The 11,274-nt window shown below is 41.4% G+C and overlaps 2 pseudogenes; both read left to right on the plus strand.

Annotated features, from left to right (window-relative positions):
- Window positions 1-6,261: 6,261 nt before the first annotated feature.
- On the plus strand, window positions 6,262-6,689 carry LOC122544605 (annotated as a pseudogene).
- Window positions 6,690-8,842: 2,153 nt separating this feature from the next.
- On the plus strand, window positions 8,843-9,199 carry LOC122544498 (annotated as a pseudogene).
- Window positions 9,200-11,274: the final 2,075 nt, after the last annotated feature.

Here is an 11,274-nt window from a genome sequence, read left to right on the forward strand (position 1 = left end):
TCTTACACCCAGAACACAACAAATTGCTCATAGCCCATTAATCACAACGTGCTAATAGTTAGGATAACTAAATTACTTTACACCTTGTACCTGAGATTTTATAACAGAAAATTACAAGTCTATGGCAAGTAAGTCAAAACAAACTGTCCTTTTGTTTTTTCTTCATATATTCCCCACTGTGCTAATTATATCACTATAAAATGGAATACCATGAATAACAATATTCAAGCTGTCCTGAGAGAGAAGCTAGCCTGAGAGAAACCCAAAGGTGTACAGCAAATAACTTTGAAATGTGAATGAATAGGATGCATAGAAAGACTGCAAGGCGTAGAGATTACAGTGTCCTCTAAACTCTGAGAGGTTAGGGGATCCTGGAGCTGTCCATGGAAACGCCCATCATTGATGAGGTGCCTCATTGAATACAGTATGCAAACTAAGAGGGACGAAAATCATAATCAAGTTGTATGTGATTGTTATCAGAAAATTTATAAATAATACTGCTTTTTATTGTAAAATCAGAGTGCATCATGAACTTCTCTTCTGAGGCCAGTCTCGGGAGAAGATCATTTGGCCCTCTCCCTGCACTAATCCATTTCTGCTTGAATAAACACCTACCACTTGCCTGAATGCTGCCTGCTGAGCCTTTCATCCTCGGTCGGGGGTTATGCTTCGACAAAGGCCTTACAGAAGTCCATGTAAACCACGTCAACTGCACTACTCTCATCAAGATGTTTCATTGCCAGGACTGGAGTTTTAGGGAGAGGCTGTTGCTTTGTTCCATGGACTGTCGGAGAATGAGATGTGACCTTTGTACAGGTTGAGAAAATCATGATGGGCATATGTCTATAGCCAAGGTCTTTTTCCGAATGTGGGTGAATGCAAAAATAAAGGGCACAGGTTTGAATTGTGGAAAAAGATTTATAAAGGATCTATGGGGTTACTTAATCACAGAGGGTGGCGGTTGTATGAAATGAGCTACCAGAGGAGGTGGAGGTGGTGGGTACAATTACAACCTTTTATAGGCACCTGGATATATACAAGAATAGGAACAGTTTAGAGGGATATGCACCAAGTGCTGGCAAGTGGGACTAGACGTGATGTGGAGGTACCAGTGTTGGTCTGGTGTGGACAAAGTTAAGAATCACACAATGCCAGTTTCTCAGACAACAGGTTTATTTGGAAGCACTAGCTTTTCAGAGTGCTGCTCCTTCATTGCGCTGAAAGCTAGTGCTTCAACATAAACCTGTTGTACTATAACCTGGTGTTGTGAGATCTCCAACTTAAATGGGACAAGGTCAGATTCGGATCTCTGGTCAGCATTAACAACTTGAACAAAAGGATCTGTTTCTGTGCTGTATAACTGTATGACTCTCTGAAGGCCACACCTTGATATCATTACTCCCAGTTAGACACTGCACTATTGGAGTTGCAAAGGTCCATTGCTTTTACCTCTTTGTCTCAGAAAAGATCTGTGCTGTTCTTCAGAGTCAATGTGTTGTGGTTTCACTTACCAGTGAATCTTTCAGACACAAACAGTCAAAGAAAATAAGGTCTTTCCCATTCACTTCAGGAAACATGAACTGAAAACTCTCTCGATTGATAATTGACTGTCCACTTTACAGCAAGCATTTAAACTGCTCAGTAACCCAATGCAGGAGGATTGAAGCAGGATCAAGTGAGTGTCGGCATCCTTCCTATATTATAATAACTATTCCGTTCAAAAATGTTTTTTATACATAAAATCAGTGCATGAACACAATATCCCGAGTAGTCAACATTAAATTTTAGTTTCCAAGTTTTATCACTGGACAACATGACTCTAATCTGTTGACTGTCTATCACATCTGAGCAGAGTTTTGACGGACAATGAACCATATCCAAAGTCCCATTGAATAGCACAGACTGACAGGTAGAAAGTACTTTCTGAGTACACAAACCATACAAGTAAATGGAAGAAACAAGATTAGTTCTGTACTCACAGAAGAAGAAACAGTTGCAGACTGCACCAGTTATTGTCCTTATTCATGTAAGGAACGAGTTGAAGGAAACTGATATAATTTCTGGACAGGACAAAGAGTGAGATGGTGCCAATACACAGTGAGTACATAATTACTTGCAGTGTACAGAAATACTGTCAGGTTATTAGGTCTATAGGCAAAAATAGAAAAGTCATGACCTCAAAGATGTCACAGTTGGGAGAACTAGCATTTCATTAAACAAGTTATCCAGGAAGTGTGAGAGTGAAGTATGTCAGTCCCAGTTTACAAGTGAGCATCCTATAGGTATCACCTTGGTCAAAAAGTAAATTCTACTTGTTTATTAGAAAATACTGAACCTATTGCATGTTCACAATGTATTTCACTTAAGTAGGTAAAGAAGGAAATAAAAATTCTGACTAATTATACATCCAATTATTTCACCATAGCTTGAACTTCCTGTCTGATTCTCTGACTGTATGTAATTCATGTATCAATTCTTTTTATCCAGACTGGAGGAATTAAATAGCAGCCAAGCATCGGATTGAAACAAATATTGCAATTTAAGTTGTTTCCACAAAAAAAGTAGAACAAATCTCAGATGAAATAACTGAATAAATACTTTGTTTTCAAGTAGTCCAAAGGAAAATCAAACATTTACATGAAAAGGTACACATTCAGACAGATACCCAGAGATTATTGGGCACAAAATGAAGAAACTCTTATACTGGTCTTGTTATAAACATGTGAACAATAAATCCAAAGTATACATTCAAACTAGAGACTGACCAATCCAGAAAACAACTTACAATCATAAGCAGTACATTTGAATAAAGGTTGTGGAAATTATCCAACCTGCTTTAGAGGGCCAGAGACTGACAATAGTATGAAAAGTCTCACTTTCATTTACAGTACAGACTTCCTCCAGTACAGGTAGAGGTCATTCGGCCCACAGGTTTGCAACAACTTGCCAAAGCACATCCCACTCATCTGAGACCCCTACTCCCATAACCACATCTTTAACATAGTTAATCCACCTAGTCTGAACATTGCAGAATATTACAGGGCAATTTACCATGGCAAATCCAGCTAACCTGCTTGTTTGGACTGTGGAAGGATACTGGAATACCCAGAGGAAACTAATATGTGAGTATAACTACCTTTAAGCCAGTTGAACAACTGGAGAGCACCAAGTGTTCTGAAAAAAGAGTAACCTTTGGTCAAACAACTCAAGTAGCTGCTTGCCTGGAGACAAAAACAAAATTGAATTCAACCAATCAGTTTAAATTATATCCCGAAAATACCAAATTCCAATCCAGTTTGAATTGAGTATATTGACAATCTTATAAGCCAATGACACAGTCCGATGCTCTGGAGGTACAAGACCGGAAAACAATGAACAGTTGGGAGGAGAATTGCCAAGCCACCAGCATGTAAACAGACTGCCTGAAAAATAGCTCTCTTAAAGGTACCTTTATTGATCTGTGACCTGTGAAGCGCAATCCCCAAGAAGAACAAAAGACAGGAATACAGAAAAGAACTGAAAGCTGCCTAGTTTTGATGTATGAAGTTTTGTTTTGTAAATCTTAATCAGGAGTTCTATTGGACTAGTATTATAGAAGATAGGTTCGAGGAAGGGGTTATAAATATTTGTTAGTTAATCACTCTCTGTTATACTTCTATAAATAAAGCTATTAATCGTTAACTAGTTCTTGGCCTATTGAATTTTCACAGATTACTGCATGGAATAAATCTTTTCTGTGTTGCTGGATTTAAATTAATAAAGAGGTTTGTTGTAACAAAATCAATGCAGACATGGGAGCATACCTGTGTGCAGTTTTCACAATGAGCCAAGGGTGGAATTGAAACTGGGTCCCTGGCACCAGTGTGCCACCATACTACCCTGACATGGATGGCAATAGATAAAATCTTTTGTATGTTGAGCAACAGATATTTGAAGTAAAAAGCGCTCCTGCAATTTGTGGCAAGTGTCATGTTAAACAGAGACAAATATGGTAAGTACACTCATTTATTCACAGAGCACACACTGAAAGGTACAGATACTTTCAAACGCACTCATTCATTCATATAGTTGAAACTCAGGTACAGATTGAAAACTGTACATAAACATTCACATTGCAGAAACTGACAGGTATAGATTTAAAACAATGTTCTCATATTCATTTTTTAAAAACTGACAGGTGCATTTTGATAGCACTCATATTCTCAGAGCTGAGTATATACAGGCAGATAAAAATGTCACAGAATTCTCATTTTTCTTTATATCTTCTGCTTTGAGACATTTAAACTGACAGAATCTTGAAATAAATGAATAACCGTAGTGTATACCCCGCAATTGCATGACAGAAATGGGAGGCAACATTTACCTTTAACTTTATCTCTAACTTATTGTGTGTGCTCACAGACCACATACTGACAGATTCAATTACAAGTCACCGTAACATAACAGGGTTGGAGTTAAAAAAAAGTTCATTTCATCTGAAAATTAGAAATGTTGAGATATTTGCTCTCTCACATGCCAGTGATTGACAGAAACTGAGTAAAAACAAGATTAGAATCAACAAACTGGCAGTTACAGAATGAAATACGGAGTCAGTTGCAAAGCATTATATTGTTAGGATACAATGCAACTATCCATTGGCGGGAAACTGACATGAACAGTGTAACATCAGCAGTAAAATTGTTATTGCCAATTTCTGCATTGTACAAGATATTGCCTCTTGCCAAATGCTGCAGTTATAAATACAAACTTACTGTCAAATCGAAGAAGTTGATTGTAAGGATTTGCTGCGGAGGGGAGGGAGTCCTACCTAAGACTGTCTAAAGTGGTGTTTGGTCACACTCAAAATTGTAGATACTAAATGAGACACATTCTTATGTTAATGACTGACACCTACAGAATAAAAAACAACAGGTTACACTTCAGAAGGTTTGGGTTACAGTCCAGTAACATACTGACATGTAAGGACTGTGAAATAGGGTAAACAAAAATGCTTTAACACAGATTGGAGGGACATTTTCAAGTGGCAGGCAAATGGTGTAAAGTGTTACCGCTTCCATCAGTGTTTGGTGGATACAGAATAAAACCTGTCTTGAATAACACTAATTGACTATTACACAGAGGACCAGAGTCTCAATGGACAGGTGTTGAATTCATGCAAAATGTCTAAATAAGGACTCGATAGATACAAAGTTAATGTGAAACATATATAGCATGCTAACGGTTGTTGGTTAACAGGCATTCGTATGAGACTGAGAAATGCTCTAAATTTCTGCGTGAAAGTTCAATACTCCGAAATAAAAACGTGGTTCTGATACACTGCAGTTACTTGCAAAGTACACGGTTGCAGATCGGTCTCTGGGCCCACAGTTAGCAATCAAGTTCTCTATGACTCTATAAGTATATTAATCCCACAGTCAGGACAGACATTTACAACCCGTGACTCAAAAAACGTTTTAAATAGGGACTTTTTTTCATCTCTCTCCAACTCCGTGCAGTTGAGAACGAGTTCCATCAACCCCAAACCTAGAAACCACTCTTAGAATCCCTACAGTGTAGAATTAGGCACTTCGGCCCAACAAGTTCACACCGACCCTCGGAAGAGTAATCCACCCAGACCCATTCCCCATTATTCTGCATTTACCCCTGATTAATGCAGCTAATCTACACATGCCGGAACATTATGGGCAGTTAGCATGGCCAATTCACCTCCCTGCACGTCTTTGAATTGTGAGAAAAACAGCACCCGGAGGAAACGCACTCAGACACGGGGAGAATATGCAAAATCCACACAGACAGTCGCCCGAAAGTGGAATCGAAGCAGGGTCCCTGGCGCTGTGAGGCAGCAGTGCTAACGACTGAGAAAAGTGGCAAACGCAGTGTTAAATCCAGCGCAGAGAGAGGACCAGAAACAGACATGCGGAGCTAGAAACACACCCTTCCACTCCCACATCAGCACAACAACGAGCAAAAGGAAACCGAGTCAATACCACAGTCACTTTCTGTGTGACAGACACAAAACAAATCTCCCTCAGTCAGACTGACAGGAACAAAATCACTATCCACTTCACATTTTGTTGCAGATTCTGACAGATCCACATTGGATCCTACTCTAACAATCACAGAGACTGAGTGTTTGGGAATGATTCCGTGTAAACTACCCAATCAGGCTTTCCCCCATCCCTCTTTGGCATTGATGACGTCGTCAGGCTATAAAAAGGGAGCTCCGAGCCCGCTTTCCCTTATTCTGTGTTTGACAGTGAGCGGCGCTATGGCTGATGAGAAGAAAGCGCAGCAAGCCTCCAAGAAGGGCGCGAAGAAAATCATCAAGAAGGCGCCAGCGAAGGGCGGTAAGAAGAGGAGGCGGTCCAGGAAAGAAAGTTACTCCATCTACATCTACAAAGTGATGAAGCAGGTTCATCTCCTCCAAGGCCATGAGCATCATGAACTCGTTCGTCAACGATATTTTCGAGCGCATCGCGGGGGAGGCTTCCCGCCTGGCCCATTACAACAAGCGCAGCACCATCAGCTCCCGGGAGATCCAGACCGCCGTGCGGCTGCTGCTGCCCGGGGAGCTGGCCAAGCACGCCGTGTCGGAGGGCACAAAGACGGTGACCAAGTACACCAGCTCCAAGTGAAGGACCGCACTGCACTGAGACAAAACACACATCCACAACTCAAAGGCTCTTTTAAGAGCCACCCACAACTTTTGAGACAGCTGAGCCATTTCTTTAACCATTTTGTTTTAGTTTGCATGTGATTTTATAAGTTTAAATTTTCGTACTACATTCGCTTTTATAATTGCTTTGCAATTTGATATTCTTGACGCGATATTTTTAGTCACATTTGATTTTCAGTGCTTTGCAAATTGACTGGGGGTGGGGGGGAGCGACGTCATAAACAGTATCTTCCCTATGTGTAGAGAGAGAGAGCAGATTACACGTCAGGGGGTCATTTTTCATCTCATTTGTTCAACTTACTAAAAGCCCTGGTGGAATGTTATAACAGTTGTTTTCATCCTAGCAAACTAAAGCGAAGTGCCCAGTTTTCAGTCATACGGATTGATGTATTTTACCTCCAGTCTGAAAATGAACCCTCCACCACCACCTTTGAGCCAGTTCTGTATCCAAATGGCTAGTTCTCCCTGTATCCCATGAAATCTAACCTTGATAATCAGTCTCCCATGGGGAACCTTGTCGAACACCTTACTGAAGTCCATATTGTGAGAAACAAAGCTCACTCACTTCAATAATTTCTGTCCGAGACAAGATCTGAAGCAATCAGTATGTTTATTATACGGTTGCAAGCGTGGTGCCTGAGGTAAGGCACATAGAGTTCAGCAAATACATATCTTATATAGGATTCACTACTTCAAACCCGGCGCCCATTACTATTGTTTATCTCTTGCCTTATCTGGCCTTGTGCATAACAAAGTACAAGTTTTACTCGTCCATTTCACCACATCCTGCTGTGGCCCATTGTTAGGTATATCCTTCTTCATGATTATCTATTCCCCCACCCCCCCTTGTGCCATTTCCTCCCTTTCCCCAACCATATTGATCCTTATGACCTTTTAATTGGGGTTTGTTTTTGTGTTTTTGCAAAAGTGGGAAATAGATGCTTAGAACTACTGCTTGTACAAGCATATCTGACTTAACCTACATCCTCACAGCACCTTATCTATTTGTCTCCCATTGTTAGCAGGCACGTTTCATTCTTGCATTCACATTTTAGCTAATACAAAAACAATTATATATTTCTTCCACATAGTTTTCATTCTTGTTGACTCAGCTCTTGGTTGAAACAATTATACACTGGTGTGAGTGCATATACCTTGCATAAGTAATTATAATTGCAGAAGTAACACTACTTTACCTATATCCCACAATATAGATCACATCTACTGCTCTGCCCTCATCAATCTTCTTTGTTACTACTTCAAAAAACTCTATCAAGTTTGTGAGACATGATTTCCCACACACAAAGCCATGTTGTCTATCCCGAATCAGTCCTTGCCTTTCCAAATACATGTACATCCTGTCTCCCTCATCCTGTTTTTTTTTTACATGGTCAATGCGCGGGTTTAATCCGATTTTTCAGAATGCAAAAAGCAAAGCACTTTCTGCTGTTGGTGAGAGGCTTTCAAAACAGTTACCGGGCTGAAATGTGAAATATGGTGATTTTTGCTGAATCTTATCGAGATCAATAAAGGAGGACGACTCTAAAATATCGACTAAACACCGTGTTCGCCATTGAAACTGAGCTGGAAGAACTTTGTGTGCTGCTTTATCAACATGCCGGGGTGATACTAAAATATGAAAAGACAGTTTGCAGACTGCAGTGTTTAGCCTGTTTTGTTTCAGCTTCGTCGCAAAGTTTAGAAAATTGCCCATTCTCAAGATCAGAAATAGACAGAAAGTGGTGGGCAAATGAGGGAGAGACGGATCGTGTCAAGGATACATTTGTAAATAAAAGTATATTAACATAAGAGTAGTGAGTGCTAATAAACATCCTCAGTTTTTTTTTGTATTTCATTTTTCAATCTAAAACATATTCCTTTGTTTGGAAATTGGCAGGCTTTTCAAATTGGAAAGAAGGTGGTTGATGATTTGGCGCTGGTACTTTCCGCCCTCCTCCCCGTGCCCTCTCCGGATTGGGGAATGAGGCAGATATCTGATTGGGAATTGGAACAACATTAGGAGGGGCTGGACAATAGGACTAATCAGAAACGGCCGATCCACCATTCCTCCCAAAGGTATAAGAAAGGCCGCAATGTGGATTGGGGTGGGGTGGGGGGGGGGGGGGGTGAGTGAGTGCAGAATTCTCTGTGAAAATGCTTGTGAGAATGTCTGGGAGAGGAAAGGGTGGTGGGAAAGGTCGCTCCAAGGCGAAGTCTCGGTCTTCCCGGGCTGGCCTGCAGTTCCCGGTGGGCCGTGTTCACAGGCTCCTGAGAAAGGGTAACTAAGCTGAGCGTGTGGGTGCCGGAGCGCCGGTCTATCTGGCTGCGGTGCTGGAGTATCTGACGGCTGAAATCCTGGAGCTGGCCGGCAACGCGGCCCGGGACAACAAGAAGACCCGCATCATCCCCAGGCACCTGCAGCTGGCCGTGCGCAACGACGAGGAGCTCAACAAGCTGCTGGGAGGGGTGACCATCGCTCAGGGCGGGGTGCTGCCTAATATCCAGACCGTGCTGCTGTCCTAGAAAACCACCGCTGGGGGCGCCGCTAAAAAGTGAAGAGACCATTCTTGAATCTGACAACCCAAAGGCTCTTTTAAGAGCCACTCACAGCATCTGTGAAAGGAGCTGAACTTTCTTTCAGATTGATTATTTTCCTTTTAATGTGGAGATTCCTCGCCTTTGTGCCAGACATCAATAAATTCCACGCTCCATTTAATTGGATACTGTCACTGTCTTTGGGAGCAGAGGAAGAATTTGTCATAAAATGCGATTGGAAGAGTGTCCTGAACGACAGGATTTTTTATTGAACGGTCACTGCCTGAGTGATGTGGTTTGTTATAATGTCCTATGAGTTTAGGATGTCCCCGATCTGATTTGATCTCACATTAGATTCACATTTCCTTTAAGTGCAGTAGGAAGAGCTGGGTTGACCCAGTGCAGTAACGGGTTAGTCGCTGCAGAATACAGTAAGGAACGGTCCCTGACCCTCTGCGCTTTATTCTCTGCTCGGTTCATATTCAGTCTTTTATCCCCTGCCTCTGGAGAGAGAGAGAGAACAGATTGAACACCAGTGAGGCATATTTTTCAACTGTAAAGGCGGGAATGAGGTAAAGTGAGATTTTCTGATCATTAATTTCGTAATCGAAAAAACAATCAACGTGTACGTACTGATGTATTCTCCGCTGTAAAGCTTGCTGCTTTTATACGTGATGGCGGGCATTTTCAACTTTGAAAATAAGCTGTTGGTCTCTTGGCGCCATTTTTTCCCTTTTCTCTCCTGCCTCCACCTCACCACAAGCCATGTTATCGCAAAGGGAGTCAATGAGGAGATGGGGTTTTTCCAGAAATATCTAACCCAATACCAAAATTTGATGTTAAAATCACACTTATTACTATATTTTTAAAATAAATTCTGCAATCTATGATTGAAGATCTTATCAGTTGCAAATTCACTGCCGCTGCCTGCCGTTTTTGTTTCTAACTAACTTCCGATAGAAATACTGTACTAATGTCCCCTATCACTTCCTGAAGTCTCTGGAAGAGCAACCGAACTTGTATCCGCCGTGAATCAATCGAAAGCCCGCCGATTGAAACATCTTAAAAGCTAACACAGTGTACATCGACAAAATTACAAAACCATACTTCAATAGATTCCTATCTCATGCAATTTGTAGTCGCTGCCTGAACGGGCAGATGAAAATAACGCGCTATTAAGACATCCGTAGGCTCCCAGATACAAAACTGAGCAGAGTGTGATGCCTGGGAAATATGAATACTGCAATATGTAACATTATGTCTGCAATATGTCTGGATTCCAAAATAAATTAAAACAAATTATTATTCATGGCATGGACAGCCAAGTACACATTGATATTATTACTGAGATAGACAGGTATTCACGAGAGATGATCGAAGGTTACGGGGATCAGGCGCAAGAAGAAATATCAGCCATAATTGTAGAACAAACTGGATGGGTAAAATGGCGTAATGCTGCTGCGATATCTTACAATTACAAGTCACGATGCAATTCAGAGTCCACCAACTCGCAGAACACGGTATTAGTACATTTTCAGGATTGACATAATTTTATAATCGCGATATATGTAAAATTACCGTCAACAGTACGCTATCCCCTCTCTATGTGCTGCCTTCCCCGTCCTCAGGTCTCCGCTCTCTATCCGAGGGTTTGGGTGGCCAACCTTCAGTTTTCCGGCACCTCACCTGTGACTATCGATGATACAAATATCTCAGCAATGGCCCCAGCAATCACTCCCCTACTTCCCACAAAGTTCTAGGGTACACCTTATCAGGTCCTCGGGATTTATCCACTTTTATGCATTTCAAGACATCCAGCACTTCCTCCTCTGAAATATGGACATTTTGCAAGATGTCACCATCTATTTCCCTACATTTGATATCTTCCATGTCCTTTTCCACAATAAATACTGATGCAGAAGGCCACCTTGCTGATCTTTGAGAGGCCCTATTCTCTCCCTAGTTTGTCTCCCCATTTGTCCTTAATGTGTTTGTAAAAACCCTTTGGAGTCTCCATAACTCTACTTGCCAAAGCTATCTCATGTCCCCTTATTGCCCACCTG

Source organism: Chiloscyllium plagiosum, chromosome 50 (genome assembly GCF_004010195.1).
Source record: "Chiloscyllium plagiosum isolate BGI_BamShark_2017 chromosome 50, ASM401019v2, whole genome shotgun sequence".
Classification (NCBI taxonomy): domain Eukaryota; kingdom Metazoa; phylum Chordata; class Chondrichthyes; order Orectolobiformes; family Hemiscylliidae; genus Chiloscyllium; species Chiloscyllium plagiosum.